At 44.6% G+C, this 17159-nt stretch overlaps 1 protein-coding gene across 1 annotated transcript in view; it reads left to right on the top strand.

Annotated features, from left to right (window-relative positions):
* Nucleotides 1-17159, top strand: part of LOC144754054 (antigen peptide transporter 2-like) — a 117587-nt gene that overhangs the window by 40623 nt on the left and 59805 nt on the right. The window lies entirely within an intron of this gene.

Genomic DNA, 17159 nt, shown 5'->3' on the forward strand with positions numbered 1-17159 from the left:
ATGACGTGAGATGACGTGGTCAGATCTTCTCTTCCTGGGAGCAGTCCTGCTGACGTGTTGAGTGATGATTAAAACATGCTCTGTGGATCTTGGCACTAGCACGTAGCAGTGAGTTGCCGTAGAACAGTCGTGACCGAACAGCAGCTTGCATGACTTCGTCCTGCGGGATGTGGTGTTTAATAGTCTTAGAGTTTCCAGTGGATCTTACCCTCATTTTGCTTCAGCATTTATGAGCGTTTGAAGGTAGAGTTATGTCCTCCAGACTTGTACCTCCATCAGTGTTTAATTTACATATTAGATGCTACTTAGTGATGTGATCTTCTTGTGCAGCTGAATATCATCCAGTTTGAAATAGTAGAAGAGTTTTCTATCACACAGCAGTGTGGCGAATGGTCTCTGCACAGGTTGCATATTTTGGTGATAATATGGAAGTCTGTGGGACTCTTTGGTGTAACAATGATGTGTTTGGCAGGGAGTTGGCTATTTTTAATTTCTGCCCCCAGTTTTCCAGGTGGGATTTGAGCCAGTACACCACCGAGCCTTCCTGCTCTACCATCTCACCGAGGCTATGCATGAGGGCGTGAGGTGGTTTACTGTATCAGATGCAGCAGGAAAGTCTACTGGAATGAGAAGATATTCATCTCCTGCAAGGACATGGGGTGTAATATATGGTGTGCTTGTGCGACCTCACCTCCCAACCCCTTTAAGATTAGTAGATTGTGTTTGCTAAATCCTCAGCTCAACCCTGTGCAGCTGTGGCTCTGAGCAGCAACGCTTACACAAAGGAACAAGCGTAAAGCATTTAAACAGGAACAAAACAATTGAAGAAGAAATAACGGAGACACTCGAGAAATCCGACACCAATTTATGTAAAAAAAGAAGATTTTAATATATTTTTGTACACCACAATGGAAAAGATCCACCAGTTGGTAGATTATGCAAGGTACAGTAAATCAGAGCATTTCATTCAATCACAAGGAAGCATTGGCAAATTCAACAAATGTTACACTAAATAACTTTTTCACCAAAATGTTTGGCAAGTTATGATGCGGTCAGTTAGAGTTACTTTGGGAGACAGACTCTAGCAGGCAGCCTGTGAGGGTACCAGCAAGACTCTCAGAAATAGTTGCCTCAACAGAAGAAGAGTCACCAGACAGTTCCAGGCTCTTTATCCGCATTCCAATGACCTCCGATGGAAGTTATCCTGATGCTGAGGATACAGGAAACTTAATATACTTACGGATGCTGGGGGTGCAATGCGGTCACCTGGGGTCTTTTTGTGTGGGAGTCTGGGGTCTTCTTGTGGCTACTCTGCCCACAGTCTTAGTAAGGTGATCCAGGCCACAAGGGTCAACTGGCTGTTAGTAGTCTATTTGCCATTTGGCTATCAGTCGTCCGGTGTTGCGGGTACAGCCAAATCCTTCTCCGAGCTGTAGCTTGCCTTTAGGGTGACCAAGCTGCACTCCGATTACTTTCCCGGTACTAGCAGACTTGGGTGCAACTTCTGAGTGTTTGTCCCTCTTGCTGCACGATGGTGGAGAGTGGCGATCCTGGGATCAAGGCTGCTACTCGCCCTTAGCAGCCTACTTCAGCTGTTAAGACAATGGTCAGTGAAGAGGAGGTCAGCCGGCTGAGCCTTGCACTCTCTTGCTTTGGCTGGGCTTGGGAGATGACTTCTCCACAAGCAGGACGTAGCAGGCGCAGTTCCTTCCTTTGCTAGCCTGCAGGGCAGTCCATGTCGCTGCAGCCTCCCCTCGCTGGGAACTTGGTGCAGCATGGCTGTCCTTCTTCAGTCCTTCTTCTAGTCCTGCGAAAATCTGAGTTCAGGGTGCCAAGGATTCCCTTCTTATGCTCAGAAAATGCCCTCAGGGCAGGACACGGGTGGTAGCCAGTGGGTTAGCAGGTTCCCTCTCTCTGGATTGTTTTTTTCCTGGGAGTCGTTAGCGCATCTTCCCAGAGGGCAGAAAGTTGTCCGGTGGACAGACCCAAAGTACAACCCTTAACGGGCCCTGGAAACCTTGGGCGACCAAAGTGGCAACTTCTAAAGTTGCACTTTGCACACCCTTGGCATGAAATTTGACTTCACCATGGACTCAGATTTAATGCACTGATTCTTTTGATGGCTGACAGTACCAACGTTAGCAGTCCCATTCATAAGTTAGCAGTGCTGCGGTGTCAGCTTGTAACGCTGCACTTGCCAATGGGGCTAGTAGCGTTTCCACAGTAAAAACAACAACTTAGGGTTTTTACTATTAGATCATGAAAATGTATATTTTCCATTTTTTAACATACAGCACCCTGCTTTTGGGCTCCATAGGCCTATCTTAGGGGTGACTTACATAACGTAAAAAGTGAGGTTCGGGCTTTGCAATTACTTCAAATGGCGACATCAAGGTAGCAGTTTTAAACTGCCCTTCCAGTCTGTTTTACTTTGTCGTACTCGTGGTGGCACAACCAGTGCTGCCGTCCACGAGAGCCACTTCAACCTACAGGCCCTAGATACCCCTCGTACCATATACTACATACTTATAAGTAAGTTGAGCTATGATAATTTGGGACGATCCAGTTAAACGTGTTGCATAATCTACTACTTTGGCGTAGCTCTATAAGGTGCGCTTTCCCACCCAGGGGTGACACAGCTGAATTTGCTTCAATGCACCAAAGATGAATGAACACTTTTAAGTAATAAGTATGTATTACTACAGGAACAATCTGTTTCTCAACACATCTAAATCAACTACACAGAGTATTATAAAAACAGGCACGTTATCAATAACAAGAATAAAATGAACATTTCTAACATGGTTAACATGTCATCTAAAACCTAACACCCTGATTCCTACTTCTATGCGCTGCACTAAGAGAGCGTGGAAGGCAGATCAACTTGCAGTCTAGAGTTTCTTAGGGAGAAGCAACGCATTGCATAGCTTGTTGACAGCAAAGGCTGTCTTTATCATCTGAGGCGTGAAGACAGTGTTTCCTGTGAATGGCAAACACACGCTGCGGTCTTTCTCCGGGACTCTGCTTTATCAGCTTCAGACGAAGTGTAGCATCTCCGAAGTGTGCTGGCAGTAGGCAAGACTGTCTGTGGCTGGATCTCTGGCGATAATCTGGGCAAAGCACCTCTCCTGACAAGTGGTCAAGTGGCAGTCCTAATATACTAAATCTCATCAGAAATTAGAACTTCTGATATAAGTTTAGGAATGTCTGGCATAGGTTATGTGCATCAAGGTGTGCGTCTCAGTCCTTTCCTTATGAACATATGAGGTAAAAGGACGTCAATTCAGACTACACGTTTTCCACTAAATGTCTGTATTTGTTCTTATTACCCTGGACCTGATTAAAAGTAGACATATGACCAGGGGCGGCTCCTCCGCTAAGGCGAAGGAGCTTCGCCCCACTGTCTTTTAGCACGGCAAAAAAGGAAAAATAAAATGATGATAACGCGATGTTATTATCATTTTCTTTTTCCATGCTGGGACGGCGCTGCTAGGCTGAGCAGCGCAGGGGGGAGTGGTGGCATCCTCCTAAGTGTGCATGAATGTTTGGCCGGCCCTCTCGGGCCAAACATTCATGCACACTGTGCATGTTCTCCACTCTACATTACATCAGAGACCCTTCATTACAGCCTGGGTTGAGAACATGCCCAGGCTCCCATTATCTGGCTGAGCGCTGAACCACGGCCATCAGACCAATCACAAGGCTGCATTGCAGTGTAGTGATTGGGTTAGTGGAGTCTGTGTGCTTTCTGCTCGAGCAGAAATCAGGAAGAGGATGGAAGAGAGGCGACGGCTGGCCAGCTGGCCGGCCATCATGTAAGTGATCTTTTTTTAATTTATTTTTTAACCCTCTTTTCTCCCCTCCCCACCCCACTACTGCTTCCCAGGAGCAGCCCTGGCTGCGCAACACCCAGACAAATGTTGCATCAACTTTTGAAACTATGTCATTAATCAAATGAATTGACACTTTCATAGTTTTAAGAAAGATAATGTCAGACGACATCTGCATCCAGTGGCAGACATGACAGCGATTCTTCATAAACGAGAGAACATGGTTACTTCCATTGTCTAAGATTGAAAACTGGCGACCTCCATTAAGCAAGACGGAATCGGGCATTAATAAAATGGAGTTGGACATTAGGGGCTTGACGTCACCTGCACCATTTTAAGGATCATAGCGCATGCACTGAGTCCTGGTTAGCAGGGCTCGGAGCATTTCAGAGGCTTTACACCTGTACCTAGTAGTCAAAATGGGAGCAAAAGGTGGGGGGTGAATACACATGAAAGCCTGTTTCCTTTCGTCTCCCTCGTCTAAAATCTCAAGAGCATCATCCACAATCTTTAGAGTGGCAGACTCCACCCTTCTCTGAAGCTACCTGATGTTCGTCCAATGAGTTGTATTCTGAGATGTATTAGTCAACATCTTTCTAAGGTTCAAGACTGGACACAAGTTGTTCGACACTTTTCCAGGCGTCCCTATTTCCTTGAGAAAAGGTCTGACTTGACCAATTGTGAGGCAATTTGCTTGCACCAATGATGAGTGATTTAGGCACAGCATCATAGCGTGGCTGACTTCTGTTAGGATATTTGAGTCAATAGGTTCTGTGAATTATGATGATGGTCCAGTTTAGATTTACATTTTGTGAGACTTCTTTGAAACGTTAGCGGGAGGCATTTGTTCTTCTCACTTTTGCAAAGTTTGATTCATTCTCTGGATTCAGGATGAGTGACTGGTCAGTATTATTGACTTTTTCCTAGAAAGGTTTACAGATTTCTCATGTATTTCTTGACCTGAAATAGTCATTTTTACAACATTATGTTGCAGGCTACAGCTTGAAGTTCTACATACACTCCGGGGGGACTTTAGCGGGGTACCACACCTCACATGTACTTACGCACATGCGTGTACACTCCGCATACAGGAGGAAGAACAGATATAATAAACTACACCGTTTTTTCCCCAGGAAGAAGCAGTGGGCAGTTTTAACTCTGGGGTTCAGATAAGGTCTGTACTCCACCACTATTATTAGATGCCAAACACCAATAGTAGATTCATTGTCTGGTCAAGGAGACCTTATGGTAAAAGGAATTCTTTGGGCAGATCCAATCCACCACTAGAGTCTAGCATTCTGTATCTGAACACCATGCCGTGTTGACGTAAAGCACTGGTAAAGAAACTCGTGGCATTGGGCTAATGCGCAAGAAAACACACCGGGTGGAGACTGTTGTTTGCCACGATTGTTGCACAATATTATTTCACTCAAGAAGGATAACAGAGCTTTCCTGGGTAGCATTGAATTCAAAGACTCTGTAACTAAAAGGTGCTGCGAACTTCTGGAATCAAGGTACAACTCCAAATATTTTATGTTTTATTTCATTTTCTGAAGAACAACAAGAACAAGGAATGCAGCCGATACCTCCACTCTCTCTAACCCCATCCCGTCCCTCCTTATTTTCACAAGCGGGGTCACAAGATTAAACTCTCATTCGATCCAATGGACGTCCGTTCAGTTTTGGCACATGCAGCGTCCATACCGTACTCCAGGTACTACCATCCATCGGATACAAGTCCCTTGGTGGGTTCTGGATTGCCCTAAGCATTCCCGGACATCTGCGGTCTCTATGTCTTCGGCAAGAAAATCCCAGTGTGGAGACCACTGAGTGCTAAATTCCTTCTCTCTACCCGCCATATCACGCAGTGTGGTTTCATACCCATCCTTGACCGGAATCAGTGATAATACTCCTGCCTCCGGATAATCCATTTTGCTATAAGAAGTAACCAGCATGCAAACTTTTTCATGTCTTTTTTGGTCCTCCATTTAATGTCCAGCGTCCTTCACCGTACTGCTACCCATGCCGTTCGTGGTACCGTGAGCCCTGGGATATCCTACATGTCTTGCAGTAAGGACTCTTCCACAGTATTCTTTCAGTTTTGGGCAGTCTCATAAAATATGGGATAGGGTACTTGTTTCATCACATTCCCCCCTTTACTTCTCTGATTTATGTTTGTTTGTTAAATATGAAGTACACTGACATCTGCAAAGTGCTTTAGGATTTGCCTCTTTACTGTCTAACGCCTCCTCCTGGTAGGAGACTGAGGTCAGACCATTGATTATAATTAAATGTAACACCCAGATCTTTCTACCAAGCTCCTTCAAACCAAGGTTGTTTTCTGGTTCTGATGCTCAGAGTATTGTGAGTACATATTATGTGCTTATCGGAGTTGTAGTCGTGCTAGTTTTTGGAACCAAAACTAAATAGAACCCCTAATTTTATGCATCTATATTTTTCCAACAAAAAATCTCTTTGTCCAAACCTAGCTGAAAGCCTGTGTTACTGGATAGAGGTGTAAATGCGGATGGGTAAGACTTTAAATGTTTAATATTACATGTCCATTCTCAGTGCTGTCTTTATTATAACATTAGTCCCATGGCACTGGTGTTCCTATTGGCTGCGCTCCTAAAGCGCGTTGTTCCCCTCAGAACAATGTGGATATCTCTCACTGGGCAACTCCTCATCCAACACTTAGAGGAGTTAAAGTTTTGGGATCTTCATCTCAAATGATCAGTCACAGTCAAAATATTCCAGTGACCGGGCGCCCACCGAGCCGGACAGCTTCACTTCCAACTGGGAAGTAAACTTTATGGTAAGGGACCAACTGAGACAATGATATCTCAGTAAAAGTATGAGCTAAAAAGATGGTTCAAGCTCTTTCAGAATCAGGATGGCCATGCCCAATCAAAACTATGGGCCCGATTCACAGAACTAACTGTTATGTATTTATTTATTATTTATTGTCTCGTGCTTTGCCTCGCTCCAACCTTCCACTGCGGTGGTGTTCTAGAGTGTAAAGCAGTTGGAGAGCTGAGGGAAGAGGGCAGAGGTGTTTCTCTGCTGTGTCGCAATAAATCTACTTTCTGCATCAATTTCGGTGTCAAGCTATCTATACACTAACTTAAGACAAAATCCTCAACTTACTACTTTTGGTATTCCCAGAAGTTAGGATTTTGTCTTAAGTTTGTCTTAAGGCAGACTTAAGACAGACTTAAGATAGGATTTTGTCTTGAGTCTGTCTTAAGACAAAATCCGAAATTCTGTGAATACCAAAAGTAGTAAGTTGAGGATTTTGTCTTAAGTTAGTTCTGTGAATCGGGCCCGTAGAGTGTAAAATTCCAAGACCACCAGGTCTACCTCAAATGGACATTACACTCTTCCATCCATGGGTATCTCCTCCTCCCCTCCAAAGGAACCTCACCCTCCCCTTCATCAAACATCACACCATTCCCTCAGTGACTCATATTAGCCTCACTGTTCTTTCGACATTTAAGCTACACATTGTTCTCAAATATTAATCCCCAGGTGTCTTCTAATCCTTCTTTGACGGCTTTTGTGGGACCCTGGGCTCTGTGCTGAAGCCCCTCATCATAATCCTTGGGGACCTCACCCGGAGCATGAAGATTGCCCTGAAGGACCATCCTTCCCCCCCAATTACTCTCCCATCTCTCTTTTTCCAATATCCAGTGAACCCTCATTCTCATGGTGGACTCTTGACCTTGACATCTCCACTCTGACCAATTTCCTCTCCAAAGCTTGTCTATCCTCCGTCTCATGGCAAATACGTCATCTCTGGCGCACTGCTGTTTTGTTTTATTTTATTCATGAGGTTTAAAGCACAAAAATATCGTTGTAAAAAATATAGATAGTCAAAATATCAAATTTTTTTAATGTCTTAAAAGTAATTGAAAAATTATGAAATAATAAATATAAATTAACTTAAACATACTTAAAATACTTAAATAACCTTACAATTAATAAATAATGAATGTAAGTTAAAAATAAATAAACATACTATTTGATTTTTAAATACATATATATATATATATAAACATAATATGAATAAAAAATATACAATATTTTTACCGTAGGTTAGCGGTAGGGGAAAATTTACTATTACCACTCCAATGAGTGCAACAGTAGAGAAAGCGTTGGATAGCGTAGGGGTAAAAATTACTATTCCCACTCCAGTGAGTGCAACAGTAGGGAAAGCGTTGGATAGCGTAGGGGTAAAAATTACTATTCCCACTCCAGAGAGTGCAACAGTAGGGAAAACGTTGGATAGAGTAGGGGTAAAAAGTACTATTCCCACTCCAATGAGTGCAACAGTAGAGAAAGCGTTGGATAGCATAGGGGTAAACATTACTAATCCCACTCCAGTGAGTGCAACAGTAGGGAAAGCGTTGGATAGCGTAGGGGTAAAAATTACTATTCCCACTCCAGAGAGTGCAACAGTAGGGAAAACGTTGGATAGAGTAGGGGTAAAAAGTACTATTCCCACTCCAGTGAGTGCAACAGTAGGGAAAGCGTTGGATAGCGTAGGGGTAAAAATTACTATTCCCACTCCAGAGAGTGCAACAGTAGGGAAAACGTTGGATAGAGTAGGGGTAAAAAGTACTATTCCCACTCCAGTGAGTGCAACAGTAGGGAAAGCGTTGGACAGCGGGAGGGTAAAAATTACTATTCCCACTCCAGAGAGTGCAACAGTAAGGAAAGCGTTGGATAGCATAGGGGTAAAAATTACTATTCCCACTCCAGTGAGTGCAACAGTAGGAAAAGCGTTGCATAGCGTATGGGTAAAAATTACTATTCCCACTTCAGGGAGTGCAACAGTAGGGAAAGCGTTGGATAGCGAGGGGTAAAAATGACTATTCCCACTCCAGTGAGTGCAACAGTATGTGGAAAAGTAAATTTTGCCATGTTCTGTGTCCCTACGCCTCATCCATCATATGTTACGTGTGCATGACCAATATGCATATGTTATTCCCCATTTCTGATTAAAGACGCAATTACAGTTGTGTCCACCTCTAGTATGATAGTTTCCAGTTCTCGTGAATACTACGAATATCAGGCCTATGTAAGTAATGTTGCCACGTTTCTCAGTGTGCACGTTATTCAATTATAAAGTCCCCGTTTCCAGGCCTCAAAAGGGCCCGGATCACAGATTCAGCTCCTGTCTCCTGAAAGCCTCGCTGAGGAGCGATACAGCCCCCACCTGTATCCTCGACCCTTCACTTACTTCCTGCCTCGCAGTGCCCGGTGCAGCCCGGCTCTGCCTCTGAGTCTGCCAAAAGTATGTTATAGTTCCTGCTATCAGTTCAGTCCTCCTCCTCTGCATTCCTAAGCTACTGAACTGCATCAATAGTTTCCGTCATTGTCTAGCCTTCTCGTCTCCACGTTAGAGAAATACTGTATTTAATGGTCATTTAATATTCTTCACGCACTACATGTAGAATAATGCATGGTCCAGTCTTAGAATCAAGTTAGCCTCTCCCCTCATGACTTCTAGTTTATATCAACATGTTCCCTAAACATTAGATACCAGATAGGGTTTAGGTACATGTCGCTCCGACCCTCCAGACTCTAGTCTCTGCTCCTAGCACAGAGTTCGTAGCCCCAGCTTCTCCTAGTAACACGTCATTGCCAGTTTTCGCGCACCATTAGGTTAGAGGTCCCGGCTCCTTAGGAAGCCCCCTCCAATGTTTCCGCCCATTCATGACATATTCTGTTACGTTTTGCATCACATGTCTAAGTAAACTCCCAGTTACACCTCTTATTACTGTTATCTCCCGCGACTGCTACACGTCACGCCTTCTACTCCACCCACTGTTACGCCTACTGCAATGTAATGCTATGTGTTTGCGCTATGTATATAAGTCAATGTTTTGTTATTAAATGTTAGCGCGCTCATCCCAGACCCGGCCCCGGCAGCTGCCGGGCCTTATTGTCCTATTCCTATGCAGGTTGTCCTGATCCTGTCCTTATGCTGTAATAAACCTGCAGAAACTCCTACTACCTCGAATCTTGACTCTTATTTATTGAGCTATCTGTTATGCTATAAGTCTAGTCAAAAATAGGGTATTATTTATTTATTTACCACATAATGGCGCCCGAATAGGGACTTGCCCTTTCCCCACGCGTCGGTGAAGCCACGCCGACCCCCTGACCCTCTGCAGTCGTGACGGAACTCTTTCTGCGCAGTGGCAGATATTTCTGCTCAAGTATCCCTCAGGCCCACGGAGGAGACGGAGGAGGCGGTCCAGCATCCGAACGAGACGGTGGAGGAACGCGGCGAGTCCCGACCAGAGCCCAAGCCGAGAGTCCAAGGTCCGAGGTATCCGGAGGCCCACCCGTAACTGAAGTCCGAAGTCCAAAGTTCGTCGTCGTAGTCCAGTCCCGTCCGAGGCCTTCCGTTCCGTGCTGCCCGGTGAGTACCATTGCTGGGGTAGTGTCTAGACAGGGTCAGTCTAAATTGACTCCTGGTCCGTGGGTTGGTGGTACCCAAGCCCACAAACGAAGTGTTCACCTAGGTGGATACGGGTCTTGATGTGTTCCTTTATGGGACCGGTATGTTCCGTACTGTTACAGCAGTGCATCCAGTAACTCTAGTCTGTTCCGTTCTCGAGAATTCTGTTCTGTTTCTGTTTTCAGTATTTTCAGGTAGTATTCTGTTCGAACTGTTATTTATAATGTTGTTTAATGTATTTTCAATGTCGTGGTATGCCTGAATTGTTTTCCCAATTGTTATTGTTTTTCGTGTATTGTATTGTGTTCCGATTCAAGTTTAGAATGCCGCTCTTTTCCAAGTTACGTCAGTTAAAAACTAGAAAGGGTCTGCTGGAAGCAGCAGTTCCTGTTCCGCCTAGGGACAGTCCAGGTCACTTTATGTATCAGAAACATGGCATAAGCGCCATATTGTATCTAGATTTATGGGTAGAGTATACCAAACAGTTAGAAGAAAAGTATAGATGGCCCGTATCGGGTACATGGGATGCCGAATGTATCATGCGAGTAGAAGAAGCATTATGGAAAAAGAAAGCCAGACAGTCACAGAAAGATGCCATCGAGCTATGGCGTAAGGAAGCGCATAGAAGAACGGAAAAGGAAGTCAGAAAGTCAGAGTTAAGTAGAGAATCCCAAGAACGAGCCCAAGAAAGAGAATTAATCGAGATAGGTGAACAAGTCAAAGCCGAACAGTCAGACAGACAGAGGCATGCCCTTATTAAGGGTATGTATCCTCTCCTTGCCGAAGGCTTGCCAAAAGCGACCCCAGAGGCACCCAGTAATTTCCCGCCACCATTAGTTCCGACCAAGCTACGTCACAAACCGACCGCAGCTGATATTTTTATTTCATCCTATTTGGACGACACAGTTCCAGAATATGCAAATCCAGTTCGCGCTCCACCTGTCCCTGTAAAATCAGGCACTTCCCGTTCCTCCAGGCACCGGAGTACCTGTTACGGTACCCCCGGGTCAGCCTGCCATACAAGTTCAGCCCACGTTACAATTACCGACCCTGCAAGCACGAAGAATGTCAGTCGACGATTCTAGTCTAGGGGCCGCAGGAGGAGGTCCTCCTCAAACCCCGCCGCCACACAAGCGTTTATCAGCACTCGAATTACATGCTCAAGCATCACAGCGTACTCCTAAAAGTAATAAGTCTGTTACAGAAATCAGGCAAGCCCTTGCCGAATGTGTCTATGACGCAGTCCCAGGCGAGTATAATATGGTTTTATATTCCGTACGCGTAAGAAGGGTGACCGAGTATCTAGTCACCTTACCGAATATGAAAGAAGATCTAGACAGAATATATCGTTTCATCCGTACAGGGGATGATCCAGAAAGTATTGGCGAGATTATGTCTCAAAGGAAAGCCGAGATTCAGCTCATGATATTAAAGTTCCTGATCAATTGTCTAATAAGAGAACAAGATTATCCGTCTAAAGATCCCGCCGAAATGAGAATCTTAACAAGGTGGAGTGATAATATAGCCGAGGGTAAGCACAAGACCATTAGTGCCATGGAAAGTATGTACAAGAAAATTCGTAAAGAAATAATAAGGTTACACGAACAGCGTAAAGTAGCACAAGTAAGCGAGAAAGAAAGTGTCTCTGATCCTGAAGAGGAAGAGAACGAGAATCCCGCCAGAATAGCGTATGTAGGAAAATCCAGATTTCCAGATCGCCATTTACGTCCCGAATCCAAGTCTATTTTCCATCATCCAGCACCAGAGCCTCGTTCTCTAGAACAAGTATTTCAAGCTACCGATCACATTCTGAAATCACGAGTCGGTTATAGCGAATTAAGTACCATGCACGAACAAGAACTAGCCCGATCAGCAGTCCGATGGATTACTGATTCTACCACTTTTCCAGACGAAATAGTGGCACAAATGTTTCTGAAACTGCCCCCAGCCGAGCAACGACTGGTGGGTATGTATATGATCCAGCACCTCATTGCCCTGTATGAGGGTCAACATTCTGATCCAGGCCCGTTGCACGATATCCTGAACGAGTTACTCCAGTATAGATGGAGAGGTCTAGGTACCGATTTAGTTAGTGTCATTCTAGAACAGCGTCACAAGTATAGAACGTTTTTGAACCCGCATTTTGTTCATGTCCCACCCCCAGAAAGTAAACCATTCTACATAGACAGACAGAATCCGCTACGAGAAGTCCACCCAGTCCAAGGGGCGGGTGGCGTAATGCAACGAGTGTTTGTATACACTCCGATATCAAAGATGGAACTCCTTGAAATGAAGAAATTAATTCCCTGTCATGACAAAGATCCAGCGGGGTTCCATAGAGAATTAAAAGACATGCTCCGTATGGGAGAATACACCTACCCAGATATCATTAAAATGTTAAAGGTTCTGCTACCCGCAGGGGTGTATGAAAAGTTAAAGGAAAAAGAATGGGAGGTGGGAGAGAAAAAGATCGATTGGGCAGCTCTAGAAGCTGAAGACAAGGCACGAGTACCAGGTACCGGTCTTGGAGATAAATGTAAAGAATTACCAGAATTATTGATTCAAGTTTTACCCAGATTATTGACAACTAGGAAAGAAGACTGGGATGCAATCTCAGCCTGTAAACAGAAACAAGATGAGGATATTAGTGATTTTTATTCCAGATTTGAGAAATGTTTCAGTATTAACAGTGGTCTCAAGACAAGTAGTGAGTCATACCCTCATCTTTTCGTTACCAAATTAGTCGAGAATTCAAGTCCACAGATTAAAAACCGAGTTTTGAAAGTCGAAAGCACCTGGCAAGCAAATACTCCGTCCCAGATGCTCCAGATGCTCCAGTATCACCAGAATAGAATCAGAGAAGAGCAAGAACACGAAAGAAAACGTATGAAAGACACGAAAATGAAAGTGCTAGTTGCACAATCTATTCCTCAAGACAGTCAGAAGAGGGGTCCGAATCAAGCCAGTCATCCTGCGGTTTCCGTTAAAGGGAACTGCAATTATTGTAAACAGCCAGGTCATTTTATAAACGAGTGTGCAGTTCTGAAACACAACATAGCTACTGGTAAGACTAAAGAAAGACCACGTCCGCCTAGACAAGAACAAGTTTCACAGACTCCTCAGTCACAGAATGCACCACAGACAGTTACAGTACCGCAGCCTATTGCTGCAACACAGCACGTTACATCGCAGATGTACCAGTATGCACAGTCCGAGTATCCAGAGTACCAGTCATATTCATGAAACAGCCTAGAGAGGGAGGTAGGCTTGCCTCTCATCGAGATACCTGTAGACCAAGAAGGTCCCTATGTTCATAGTCAAGTATTAGGGAAAGACAGAAAGTTTTTGATCGATACAGGGGCAAGTAGGACCACAATTAGTCACGCCGAAGTTCCAGGGGCTCCGCTCTCAGGCTCGAGAAATGTTTCCCTTGGATTTTCAGGAAAACCCATAGTTAATGAGATATCAAAGCCAGTTACTCTAGAAGTAGGTCCATTGTCCCGTACTACTGATCTGTTACTTACTAAGTCATGTCCAGAAAATCTATTAGGCATTAAGACATTAAAAGAATTAGGTGCAGTTATTTGCTGTTCCCCAGAGGGAATACGTCTGTTCCTACGTGACTTTAAGGGTCACTATGTATTACGAGATTATGATTCAAGATTGTCTAATGTTCCGCAGCATTTATGGGCGCAAGGTCCAACTGATGTAGGTTACATGCAAATCACACCCTATCGTGTGACTCTCAAACCAGGTGTAGTGTTACCACGAATCAGACAGTACAGATTGCCACCTGAGGCTGTAGCAGCCTTATCCAAAATTATTGACGAGCTCATGGCTCAAGGAGTAGTTGTAGAAACTGACTCCAATGTATGCAATTCTCCGATCATTCCAGTCATGAAACGTACTGATCCAAATGCACCCCCAGTATATCGATTAGTGATTGATTTACGAGAGCTTAATAAATGTATTATTCCTCAGTACCCAGTTGTCCCAGACATTTCTTCCCTGTTAACTGCTATTGATTCCGAAGCCATGTTTTTCACTGTTATTGACCTCAAGAATGCATTTTTCAGTGTTCCAATTCATCCAGACAGTCAGTTTCTTTTCGGATTTTGTTTAAATGGAAGGAGCTATATGTTTACACGCGCTCCTCAAGGTTTCACAGAAAGCCCTAGTATTTACAGTCAAGCACTCAAGAGACAACTAGACAACATTCACATGCCAACTGACACTGCCCTGCTCCAGTATGTCGATGATCTACTGATCACAGCCCGTTCTGAACGTGCTTGCGAGCGAGCATCACTTACAGTTCTGTATTTTCTAGCCGAGATGGGGCACAAGGTGTCACCTTCGAAGCTTCAATTCTGTGTCCAGCAAGTGGTATACTTAGGACACTTGCTGTCCAAGAGGGGTAGGCAGTTGACACCCGACCGTATCCAGTTAATAGCAAGTCTTCCCCAGCCCAGAACCCAGAAGGAGGTACGTGCCTTTATCGGCCTTACTTCTTATTGTAGACAATGGATTCCCCAGTATGCATTTCTAGCCAAGCCACTGATACAGTTAACGACACAGGAGGCAGCCGTATCGACTGTCCTCCCTTGGACATCTGACCATACACTTAGTTTCAACGAGTTAAAGAAAGCCCTATGTCAAGCTCCAGTTCTAGCTACACCGAACTACAGTAAGCCTTTTACACTTTTCGTTACAGAACGCGAAGGTACAGCATTATCTGTTCTCACACAAGATCAAGCAGGTCAATACAAGCCCTGTGCTTATTTTTCGAGCACATTAGATCCAGTCGCCCAGGCGTTGCCTGCGTGTCTCAAGTCAGTTGCAGCCACAGCACTAGCTATCAGACAAAGTGATTCCATAGTTTTAGGACATTCCCTGACAGTACAGGTCCCACATTCAGTAGAAGTTCTTTTAAACCGAACACAAACTCAGCACTTGACAATTGCACGTTTAACAGGTTATGAATTGACACTGTTCCAGCCACACATAGAAATTAGACGCTGCAACGTCCTGAATCCTGCTACACTGTTACCATCAGTTAGTTCAAATCCAGACACACATGATTGTGTGGAAGTAGTTAACATTACGACAAAGCCAAGACAAGACCTGACAGATATTCCGTTACCAGATCCTGACCTGACACTTTATGTGGATGGTTCATGTATGAGAACTAGTACAGGAGAACTAGTCGCCGCGTATGCAGTGACTACTGACACTGAAGTTATTGAAACACACCGTATTGATACTCTGTCCGCTCAAGCAGCAGAGCTAGTCGCTCTGACACAAGCCTGTATACATGCCAAAAACCTGAAGGTTAATGTTTACACAGATTCACGTTACGCATTCGGAGTTGTACACGACTTCGGAGTGCTCTGGCAGGAGAGAGGTTTTATGACTTCTCATGGAACCAAGATTCAGCATGGTCTCCTTATTCAAGCCCTGTTAGATGCCATACATTTACCGACATCTATTGCTATCATGAAGTGCAAAGCACATACGAAAGTTACTGACATTATTTCCCAAGGTAATGATTTAGCAGACCGCACAGCCAAGCTTACAGCACAGACTCCAGACATTCCAGTTAATCAGACACAGACACATACTCCAGATCCGATTACATGCATGACAGTTAAGGACCCTACACAAGATGTCATAGATATCCAGTTACATGCTACTCCTGATGAAATCAAGGAATGGTCTGTACAAGGAGGGGTCCAGACAGATCAAGGATGGTTAACGAAGGGTAGAGCCACATGGTTTCTCCCCGATTCTATGGTTCAAGTCATTATCAATACCGCACATAGTCCAGCACATTTAGGAGAAAAGGCTATGTTAGACAGTATCCAGAACATTTGGTCCAACAAGCATTTACGAGCTGCAGCCAAGCAGAAAGTCCGTACCTGTATGATATGTTGTCAGTTTAATCCAGGTAAAAGTGTTCCGGTGGAACAAGGTGGTTTCCAGCCCCCTGACCACCCTTTTGAGGTCCTCCAGATGGATTATATTCAAATGGAGCGATGTCGAGGTTTCAAGTATGTCCTTGTAGTTGTATGCGCCTTGTCCAGATGGACAGAAGCATATCCAGTCCCAGATTACACAGCCGCGACCACTGCCAAGCAGTTGGTTCGTGAATTCTTCCCTAGATATGGACTCCCTAGAGTCGTATATTCTGATAACGGCCAGCCATTCTCATCTGAACTCATGAGACACGTTTCCCTGTTGTTAGGGTACCAGTGGAAGTTCCATTGTGTACGCCATCCAGAAGCAGCTGGACTAGTCGAAAGGCATAATCAGACTCTGAAAATCCGTATAGCAAAAGTATGTAAAGACAAGGGTGTGGATTGGTTAGTAGCTTTGCCAGTCGCTCTGTTTTACATGCGTATGGTCGCACATTCCAGATCAGGTCTGTCCCCGTATGAGGTCGTTTTCGGCCGCCCCCCTAACATGTGGGGTACTCCTAGACCCCGAAGTATTACCGATGTTTCATGTAATATGTTGACAGATTACCTAGCTTCCTTGATGTCTGCCCTCAACTCATGTCGTTCACAGGTTGCCGCCGCATTTCCAGACAATACCGAGGTGGCACCGCACGAGATCGTTCCAGGTTCCCTAGTGATGATCAGAAATTTTGACAGATCAAGTCCGCTGGAACCACGTTGGAAGGAGCCACGTCAGGTCCTCTTGACCACCCGAACTGCCGTCAAGTTGGAAGGCAGGAAGGGGTGGGTCCACCTTTCTCATGTAAAACTTTTCAAAGGACCGAAACCAGTCTTCAAAAACATTTCCAAGAACATTTCCCAGGATTCGAAGGATTGCCAGAACATTGTTTTAAAGGACTGTCCCGC

This window comes from Lissotriton helveticus, chromosome 5_1 (assembly GCF_964261635.1).
Source record: "Lissotriton helveticus chromosome 5_1, aLisHel1.1, whole genome shotgun sequence".
Classification (NCBI taxonomy): domain Eukaryota; kingdom Metazoa; phylum Chordata; class Amphibia; order Caudata; family Salamandridae; genus Lissotriton; species Lissotriton helveticus.